Below are 11111 nucleotides of genomic sequence, written 5' to 3'. Positions count from 1 at the left end.
GAGCACCCGAGCAGCGTTCGGCGGTCCTGGGGCCCGGGTGGGGAGGGAGAGCGTGTGACGCCGGAACGCGGCCGCCGCCGGCACCTCCAGCGACGGCGGCGGCGAGGCGACGCGCTCATGCCAGTGCTGGATGTCGCCTCGCGTATGGTAGGAGTTCAGGCGGTCACCCAGGCTTGTAAGGTGTCGCGGCACGGCGAGCCGGATGTGCTGAGGGACCTGTTTGTGTTAAACGGCGGCGCACGTGTGCGACCCACTCGGCAGAAAAGGCTCCCACACCTCCCAGGGCCGGTACCCATGCTGTGTTTGTGTTAAACGGCGGCACACGTGTGCGACCCACTCGGCAGGATAGGCTCCCACACCTCCCAGGGCCGGTACCTGGGCCGTGTTTGTGTTAAACGGCGACACAGGTGTGCGACCCACCCGGCAGGATAGGCTTCCACACACCCCAAGGCCGGTACCCGGGCCGTGTTTGTGTTAAACCGCGACACAAGTGTGCGACCCACTAGCAGGACAGGCTCCTACACCTCCCAAGGCCGGTACCCAGGTCATGTTTGTGTTAAACCGCGACACAGGTGTGTGACCCACTAGCAGGACAGGCTCCTACACCTCCCAAGGCCGGTACCCAGGTCATGTTCGTGTTAAACCGCGACACAGGTGTGTGACCCACCCGGCAGGATAGGCTCCCACACCTCCCAAGGCCGGTACCCAGGCCGTGTGTTTGTGTTAAACCGCGACACACGTGTGCGACCTATTCGGCAGGATAGGCTCCCACACCTCCCAAAGCCGGTCCTCAGGCCGGTAGGGGACGTTTCGGTTGTCACGCGCCAGCATCGTATGACGCACTGCCAGCTGACATTACATGACACGGCAGCGTTTTATACGCGCGGTGAGAGCGCACCTATTGAAAGACGGTGCTATTGGTAGCCGTTGAAAATGTGTCCAACTGTGTGTCTTATGGCTTGTGTCTGGGTTTTTTTATTTTTTTTTTAGTTCCTGCACTTTTGACCCGGAGCTGCAATACCCATGCTCCGTATGACTGTATGGAAGTAACACATACTTACAATACATGCTGACTGTGCAGTGCTGGAGCGGCTGATGGAGCGGTGTAGCTCTGTCCGTCGCGCTGACACAGATACCGCAATAAATATACAAAACGCAGAGATGTCTTCTGCGGCAGGCGTTTCCGGGATGTGGCTTGTCGACAGCGCGTTTGTGAGCGTTAGGCGCCGTGCCGCAGCTCTCACCGCTTACCCTCTTCCCGGCAGGAGGGCGTGCTCACCATGCGGAAGGACCCGCGCCAGGTGTTCTTCGGCCTCGAGCCCGGCTGGCTGGTCAGCCTCGCCAGCAAGGAGGTCTGGCGGGTTAAGGACCCCACTATGGTCGAGTACTACCGCGCCTAGACGTTGGCGGCGCAACCTCGGCGTGCTCCTCGTGACGCAAAGCTCCGCCAGTGACCGCGGGCGCCGCCGGGCGAGGTCACGACCTCGGCTGCGTGCCACCGCTCGCCGGGGACCCTGGGGCGTGGTGTCGTGCAGCCGGTGCTGACGGTACAGCGGCCTGGGGCGGCCTCGGTCGAGCCCTGCTGATTGTAGAAGTCACGAGCGTTCACGGATGGTTGGCGCGTGCGGGCCGTCGCCGGAGTAATCGTAATGCGTGTGTGGGGTGCGTGCCACGCCAACTGTTTGAGCTTGTGCACCGCTGCACGTGCCGCCAGCCTGGGATTGAGGCTGGCCAAAGGGCGGCACGGGTGACTGCCTCCGCTCCGGGATAGTGTTGACATTGGCAGGCTCGGGAGCGTGAGGATATATGGTCTACCCTGTACGTAGGCAAATACACAACTGGCCCGTACCTGCTCCACAGATGTTTCCTGTTGAAGTGCACAATGTGAAGTTCTGCGCGGTGCTGGTATCGCTGCTCTGAAAGTAGCGAGCGCATAGAACATTGCAAAGATCCTAGAAGAATCACAACACTTTGTATCAAAACACCCCTCAGCGTCATACAGGATTTTCGCAGTGTTCTGGTCGTTTGACCTGTCTTGCGGTGGAAAGTAGTGCCAGTGTCATCAGTTTGGTGCCATACCTGCTCGAAACTTTTTCTTGGTGGGCTCACGCCATTCGCAGTACTGAATCACGCGTGATTTCTGAGTTTCTGAAGGCAAAGCTCGTTCAATTTTGTGTAGACTGAAGTAGACCAATTCTCCATCAAAACCCAGCGAATTATAATTGCTTTCAGAATGCATTTGAATCAGCGTCTGGAACATGTATTGTGTGACGTTACGAGCCTCACATTTGTCATTTTTGTGGTGAAAAGGTTTCGGGGCCCAAAAACTGTGTGGGCAGAATATGGAACGAACGCAACAGCTGTCATGTGCTTGTCGGTTAGGGGCCGGTCCAACACGCGCTATATAAATGAATGTACTTGCACGAAAGTGCATGCAGTAGACTTTACTCTTGGTCGTACGATTTTCCGCTCTAGTTTCAAGGCGTGAGAAAATAACGTCGTCAGTCGTGCGAGCTGCAGCGGTTCTCTTGGCGTTAATCACTTACCGCCCATGCATCGCCAGCGCGTCATCACTCCCTTCACCGAGAGCCATCTGCACCAAGAGCGGGACACCGAGCTCCGCCTCCACATTCGCCGAGTCCTCCCGCAGAATTCCCGCGGCACGCTTGTGGCGCGCGTCCCGTGTGGGGGGTGGGGCTGCCCGCAAGGCAAATTGCTCATCACCGCGGCGGCGGCGGGAGATGCGTCCGGCGACATTCGTCGGGGGCGTGCTGTGGGAAAGGCGCCCGCCCCGGGACCGTCTCCCTCCCCACGGAGAGAGCCAATCTCGTGTCCGCTATCGGTGTGGCCGGGCCCCTCCCCCCAGCGGCGCCGGGCCAGCTCAGAATGTGGTCTGACGTGCGCCTGTCCGGTGTTCTTGTTCGTGTCCAAGAGGCGTGTGCGTGTCCAATGTTCATACGCATCTTCAGTATCCCTGTGCGTGTCCAGTGTCCCTCCGCCTGTCCAGTGTCTTCGTTCGTTTGTATTGTCCTGATGCATAGCCATTGTTCTTGTGCATATCCAGTGTTCCGATGCACGTCCGGTGTTCCTCGAGTTGTTTGGCTGCGTGTCCATTTGCGTGTACAGTGCTCCTGTGCGTGTATCCAGCATTATTTTGCGCGCTCAGCATTCCGGTGGGTGTCAAGCGTCCATAGCCGCGCTTAAGGCAAACCAACAGAAACGAAAGTTGACAGACTTTCTTGTGATTGCACTGAAGGTCAAGGGTTGTTCGTGCAACGCGTTACAATTTGTTTCGACTATTTAACACCGGCTCGGATGATGGGTGAATTTCAGCCCCGAAGGTTTTTCCAGAATAGTTGCCGAAAGGCGCGGCTTCGTCTCGATAAACTTTGCATAGCTGTGAGCAATTGGATAGGGGCTCTTTTGGTTCACAAAATTAGATGTACATTGTAGGGCTGCTGACCTATGGCAGGTCGAAAGTCAGGTCGTGGCTGTCAGCGAAGGCAGCTTCTAGCGAATCGTTCAATCTGATGTGACGAGTAGTGGACGAAGCCAGGCATCTCTGAGATAGTTTCTTAGACGATTTAACAATGGAATTTAGGATTGCGCCAAATTTGAGTGCCCTTGGGTCAGATATAAAGGTCAGACCGAGCTCAAAACTACCTTCTTTGTTCTAGAGAACCTCTGGTGAGATCGTTTCTAAGAATTATTTCGATTTTTTTATAACAGGGGCCCCAGCAGAAATATTCCGTTGGCCTCGTAAAGTTTGGAGTGGGTCACTGATCCAAAATGATTCTGGTCAACCTTTTGTATTTAGGACCATACCACCCATATCTTTGACGCTTATTGATATTTGAAAATGAAATCTGTATCGTCGGTGTTTGTTCACCATGACCCAACGATTCAACAAGCTCACTGACCTAAAATGAGTACCAGTGATATTCTGCTTAGAACAGGTATCTGGGTTTAAGGCAGTTGCATCAGGAGGCCTGGAAGCACTTTGGACACCAATCTGTAGGATGACCTCGTTTGATCTTACTTGACCCAAAGGTCATGATTTAGGAGCGCGAAATTTTGATGCATGGTTTTAGATACAGGCTGACCCATTCTGTAATTTTGGTGTCTCTAGCTCTCCAAGTTTTTTAATCTCAGAAGGTCAAACTGACCTCCGCCCGAGCGTGCGGCATTTGAACGGCCATCTGGACGTGTGTTTAAAAAATTGGTAACGTATGTTATATTGTTTGCATTATGTTATAATCAAATACTATGTAATAATGCGTTACGTTTTGTTTGAGACGTACTTAAGACGACTCAAACATGTGCGTCTAATGTTTTAAAAGCCTTGAACGATCTTTTTTTCGAATATGTACATATCGTGTATATGCTCGGAAGGGTATTGTCTTCATACGCATCGTGTACTTTGAATATGCACACAATGTGTACATGCTCGTAAAGCTCATTCTCGACAAGCCATTTGGGCGAAGTTCATCGACGAGTTTGTCACGTCGATGGCTTGGTTATACAGAAAAATATGTGTCATGCGACTCCAGCGTCAGTTATGACACATCAGCCCTACGCTGCCATCACGACGGCCTTCTCTCCTCCTCGCTCTCCTGCACAGCGCTGGCTGCGGCGAGTCCGGCCCGCGCCCACGGCCAGGTCTTCCCACTGCGGAGAGCAGGCCGTTGACCGGTCGCGTGATACTGTCGCCGTCCAGTTCGCACACACACACGACCCACATGAAGGGGTCTTCAGACATCCACAGAGTATCCGGCCGCGCCACGGAGGGCACGGAGCATCGCTGCGCTTGCACTCACATGAATTGTGTTCGTATCGTCAACATAAATTCTCGAATCTTTCAGTGGCACGCCAGTCCTTGGATTAAAGTGGCAGAGGTTGTCAACGAGAATCGACAGTTACAGTAAAATCTCGTTTGTTTGAGGAGTTGAAGAGTGTGTGTCGCTTTATCACTGTACCGCATTTGGCACGGTAATTCTTTACTTAATTATTTAATACTGGTGCGAATCCTGCACCCCGGCCCTCTTGTCAGTAACGGACACAGTCCAGTCATAACGTTGCATTTGTCTGGCAACCAAGCCGAATTACACCAGTTCTCAGTTAAAATATCCTCCAGAGGCTCTGCTCGATGGTCACCGCAGCACGAGATTGACGAGTGACGTTATGAAACCCCGTGACTGCAGCGCACCTGCATATGACGTCATCCAGCCCCGTGATAGCAGCACACCTGCATATGACGTCATCAAACCCCATGACAGCAGCGCACTTGCACATGACGTCATCAAACGTCATGACGGCAGCGCGTCTGCATTTGTCCGCAGCATGCGCCGGACCTCGCCCTTCCCATTCTCTCCAGACGCCGTCAGGCGCTGCCCGCCGGAGGCCGAAGTCCGACGCATGCAGCATGGCGTTCTGATAAAGCCGGGGCTGATATACGCACGAGGAGAGGGCCCCGTCTGATTGGAGCTCTTTCGGCTGCTATGCATTACTTAGCATTTCTTCGGGCTTCGCCGTCTCTGCCACGCACACAAAGAGCGCGCCCGCGTCTCGTTTGCATTTCAAAAGAGATCTCACACACGCAGACGCGATGTTTGCGGAGTGCGGAGGAGACGAGGTGTCTGCGAAGTGCGGCGTGCTGCCGAGAAGACTCCGGTGCCGTCTGGCTCCAGAGCGCACCTTCAGCACGGGCGGGGCGGGGGCGCGACCCCGTCCGCACCGGGACGGGGTGCCGCCGTCGGCTCGGGAAGCGGCCAGCTGTGCCCGCCAGCTGTGTATTCAGCCTGTTGGTTCGGCGGGACGAGTCCAGGTCTCGGGTGGCGCCTCGGCGGAAAAACGTTGCCGCGACTGCGGCGGCGGTCGATCGGGCAGCGGCCGGACGCGACGGAGCGCGCGGCGCGCGGGCGGTCGCGGAGGCGGTGACGGCCGGACCGGCAGCCGGCGCGCGGCACGTCAGCATAGGCGGCTGTCGCCTTCTGTGGCTGTCGGCTATCGTCTGACGTCACCGGTCGTGGCTGACCCGCTCTAATGCCGATCAGCAAAAAGTAAAAATGGCGTCTATGTTTGTGTCCGCTCAAATTGTTGTGACAGAACGTGCGGAAATGGAGGCGGCTTGAAACTAGTGCTTTGCGACACAGTGATATGGCAATAGCCTAGACGTGGCCCTGTCGTGGTGGCCTCATGTACTCCGCAAATGGGTCGTCGTCGGCTCGGTTTTTCATCGTTCGTACATCGTACCATGCACACTGTTCGTCACACCACTGGACCCGAGGAAGCCACGTGACTCTCGTGGCGAAGGTAATTCTAGCGACGTTACGTCATGATTGCCTTCTGCACGCCAGGATTGCCTGCGTGGCGCTGCCAAACCAAGGTAACCAGAAACTTTCACCAAGGTAACCAGAAACTTTCATCAAGTAGAGCAGTGCCTTCCATAATATGAAGTGACGAGGATCCCAGTTCCGTTCGCTCTCCACCTGGCTTCTTCCCCGTTCATTCAGATTACCGTCCGAAGATGTTGAAGAGTTATTGCGTGCGCTCTAGCACCGCCGAAAGATGCGTCAGATGATTCAGTGATCTTGATACCGTTTTCTCATTTGGCCGAGAAACTTTTGACATCGATCGCTAAGTTTCCTCATAGACACGCCTCGCTCGTAAGGTATTTTGCGCTTAATTACTTTGCGTGCCAGAGATGGCTGGCATGCAAATATGTGCTGGCAGCCGTATCACGGCTTCTGCTGGTCTACAAGCGTCAAATAATGGCTGCAAAAAGCAAACAAATCCGTCGTGTACCCTGTCGCATCCCAGCCACTGATGGTGTCTTCGTCTGCGCGCATGGAAACAGAAAGCCTAGGGTCTATGACGCCCGTAAAGCTATCCTCAGGGGTTGGGGAAGCACCCGTACAGTGCGGGTGCAGTGTGGGACAGAGTGGGATTGCGGGTGCAGTGTGGGTGAGGTTGCAGTGTGGATGCGGGTGCAATGTGGGTGCGGGTGCAGTGTGGATGAGGTTGCAGTGTGGGTGCGGATGCCGTGTGGGTGCGGGTGCAGTCTAGGTGCAGTTGCAGTGCAAGTGCAGTGTGGATGCGAGTGCAGTGCAGGCGCAGGGTGAATGTGGGAGCAGTGCGGGTGCCGGCGCAGTCTGAGCGCGGGTGCAGTGCGAGCGCGGGTGCAGTGCGGTGCAGTACAATCTCAACATCACCTCTTCCCCAAGTGACACTCAACGGTACGACCATCACTCAAATAGTGCGAGCAGAAACTGACTGGTGGGAGCAGCAGTGCGTTGTGTGACCATGGGGAAAGTGTGGAACGGTACCTGCCAATCTTGCCTGTGCGTCTACCGACTTATGAATGGACATGGAACAAAATTTGTTGTTTTTTTGTGTGCTGTGGAGCTCAATTTAGCAGCGTAATCTAAAATCCTTTCCGGTTTGGGTTTACAGAGTTGGAACGGACAGTCTGGTGGACTACCTCCTAATTTGACTCTATGCTCAAAATCAAATGTGTGAATTCACCGCAGTGAAAACAATGATGGAATGATGCATATTTGCTTGTTAGCACACATGACATGTACACTTTCACGACTTGGTAAAAGTACCCTCGATGGTCTCTAAGGAGCAACTCTGTGGGTAACCATTTCATTGTCACAACGAGCTTTATTCGAAAGCTTCGAATAAAAAGGCTTCTTGATATTGGTCGAAAAGCAATGTCTTCAAGGCTAAAAGCTTGTGAGCGCTCTTGATGTTGATGCGTTTTATTGTCTTTTGATCGCCTATTGATCTTTAGGCATAGGTTACCGACATAACACCATGTGATCATTATGGCTCTCGATGTTTATTTCTATGGCAAGAAAAACTAAAATAATGACTAAAAACGTCTTCTTACATTCTACAGCACTGAAGACCATCTGAGCAGGAGATTAAAAACGTTCCGAAGAGCTAACGAACCATGTCAGCCTAGTAGAAGCGACGTTTCCCATGCATTACCAATCACCATGGGTTTAATGGTAAACTTTACGAAAACGAGGTATGCCATGGCCCATGTTGCCGCCCGGTTTCTCTGCCCATGGTCTTAGTACAAAATGCGGTAAAATCCCCGAATGCATATTATTTATGCAAAACCTACATGAGCATGAACTGAAATGTATTGTATATATCAACCAGATCCAGTGGTTTACATATGACCTGATAATTTTTCTGTACGCGATTTACTGCAATGCTCGTAAGAACATGTACACTGTACCACGAGGTCGGTTTTGACAGCCAGTGCGGGAAAATCAAAGCCGCTAATAGGCATGACGCTCCTAATTGCGGTTTTCACTGTTCGTCAAAAGCTGCGAGATCTGGCACGGTAGTGGCTCGAAGGTCCATCTTATGAAATTAACTGTTTAACATTTCCAAAGGTGACTTTGGGATGTGTGCAGGAACACAGTCATCCCGGATTTCTTTCTTCTGATTCTGTGGTCATAAGTGGCGTCCATCTTGATCCGCCCATTGTATAGCAGGGGATTTGATAGTTTTTTAGGCGGAAAAGCTGGTGTTGGTTTTGAACGATCCAATCCAATAGATGTGTTCAGTCTATGGGAGTGAGGTCAGGAATGTGAATAGGAGCCAGCTATAAAATAAAAAAATTACTGCCACTCTTTGCCAAAAAATAACTCGAGCAAAAAAATTTCCCCGGCTTACCAAGTTTTATAGAGGGTCCCGACACCCGGCGCTACTTTCGCAGGCGGCGACTTTTATTGACTCAAAATCAGCTGTTGCTGATCAGAAGTACCAGATGCTATCGTACCGCAAATAAAAGGCTTTTTTTATTTTTACGATGGTCGATCATGCTCATTGAGAACGACAAATAGCTTTTCTTGTAGCAAATTAGGTTCAAGAAGTGTATTGCGCATGCAATTCATCGTTTTTGTATCGCAGTAGCATTTTAACATCTATATTCAAAACGAATTTCTACCCGAGCGGTTTGCAGTAGTTAAAGGTACAAAAGAAGACATGTCACCCTTTCGAAACTTTCGCGTTTTTTGAGCAGTAGATTTATGCATGAAGCATTCCGAGTCGTGGAAAAAAATTAGTGTTTTGCGAAGCCGAATTAGAGTAAGCGCAGCAAATAACTAATTGGTAAAATTAATTACTTGGATGTATGCCCGATCTGAATTAAATAGTACTGTATGGGTAGGCACTTAGGCATCATGGTGTTGTGTTGACGATCTCAGAGTTGCCTGAACGAAGTAATTGGAGCAGCGCAGACAACTTCGTGTGAGGGTGTTTGCTCCCGTCTTTGGGAGGCTAGGAAATGGTCATTCAATCCCCTTAAGTTCGCTGTTTACATGCGAGTTTTCAACCGCAAGCATATCATAAGAAATTCAACGAAAACAGGGAAATGCATATTTTGAACGTATCATCCTGTAACTACCTTGGCAAAACATTACGTGCGTTGTTCAGTGCATTAGTGAGGAACATTATTCATATAGATAAGACAGTAGTAATAGCCTTATTCATCGGAGAAAACTGAGGAGAAGCTATTGTACTGCTAAGCTTCTTCTGCTATAGTTTCGATAAAGACATGTTGCCCAAATATCAACCAAACTACATCTTTATTCTCCTGTTTTTTCTCCGACGAATAAGGCCGTTACTTCTGTCGTATCTTGGCAAAATATTGTACAGAAATGAGGGGAAGTGGCGTTTGAATTGTGGCATCCTGCGGCAAGTTACCGACCAAGCTCCCATTGATTGAGATACCATGGCATAAATCCCAGGGCTCGCAGCACCCTGGGACGCGCATTGAGAATTTGGAATACACATCATGTAGCCTTAGGAGGAGGCGTTGCCAGGATGGATGCAGGGTTGGCTTGCCCTAATGGGGGCAGTGAGGGGTGAACACCGGGAGGCGTAAATGCAGAGCGTCTGATTTCAGTTCAAGATAGCATATTTTCCTGTAAAATAAGGCGATTCATGGCGAGTTTTTCAGCTTCTGCCAGTCAAATAGTGATGGCCCATATCTCAGCTAGGGAATGGTCTTGTGGATATATAAGGGTAGTCGGGGTATTATTCCCTGTTTACCTTTTTCACCTAACCCATTCGATATTATGGATCTGCAAGTTAACCAACGACTAGAAAGATCATAGTGAAGTAGCGGCGAAATTTTTGGCACCTGCCCTCCTCACATTGCTTTATGTTCGCATTTCTCTCCATATAGGTGCTGCAGTATGACAATAAATGGACAATTATTACCCATTTATAAGTTTAGTATAAACAGCGTACATGATTCCCTGAATTTAAAAATAAATATACATTTCATAAAGAGGTATTACGTATAAATGTCCAGGCACGTTGACTGCGAGAAATGTTGTGCGGGTCCTGAACACAGAAGACGTCGTTCAGTAGGATCTATTTTTGGAGGCAGATTGTGCTATTGTTTTATCTTTAGAAGGTTTTAAATGCAAAATGTACAATATCTTTTCACATAACATTGCAATAAAGATGTAGAACAGGATCGCTACCCAGTTCATTGGTGAAATCTCCGTTCGTTATCATGTATCAGTCCAGAGAAGATGGTTTTCTGTTAAAATTAGCCATTTCCCATATATTTTTTTGCAATTTCACAGCTAGAAATGTAGGCTGGGGGAAGGAATCAGCATTGGAGGGGGACTTACCCAACATAGATATTGGGTCATGCCCCAGAAATTAATTTGAATTGACGCTCCTGCATTATACATGACGGACATCACAGGTAACCTTAGATTTGCATGCTACTTGCATGCAAAGGTCAGTTTGGGCTTACTGATTGAATTTCTACCAATGTTTGGATGCTGCTAATTAAATGTGCTATTCTGCTGTAGCAGCTGATATTTTCATGATCTGACATGCAGATTTTTACAGCAGCATTAACAAAATGAATAAAAAGGATAGCGGCCAACAATTTCAATTTTTGCCTTATTCGCCGGTTTTGTAGCGCGGATTGGTGGAGGAGGGGGGATTCCCTGACATTTTCAAACTAAGAAAGGTAAAGCCTCGCAAAAAAAAACAAACAGCGAGCTGCCTATAGCGAGATCTCGTGATTGGCAAGAAGCTTCCGGTTGTTAACAGACCACACTAGA

The sequence above is a fragment of the Pollicipes pollicipes genome, unplaced genomic scaffold, assembly GCF_011947565.3.
Source record: "Pollicipes pollicipes isolate AB1234 unplaced genomic scaffold, Ppol_2.1 Scaffold_6138;HRSCAF=7277_pilon_pilon_pilon, whole genome shotgun sequence".
In the NCBI taxonomy this organism is placed as follows: domain Eukaryota; kingdom Metazoa; phylum Arthropoda; class Thecostraca; order Pollicipedomorpha; family Pollicipedidae; genus Pollicipes; species Pollicipes pollicipes.
Note: the sequence above shows the minus strand (reverse complement) of the source record.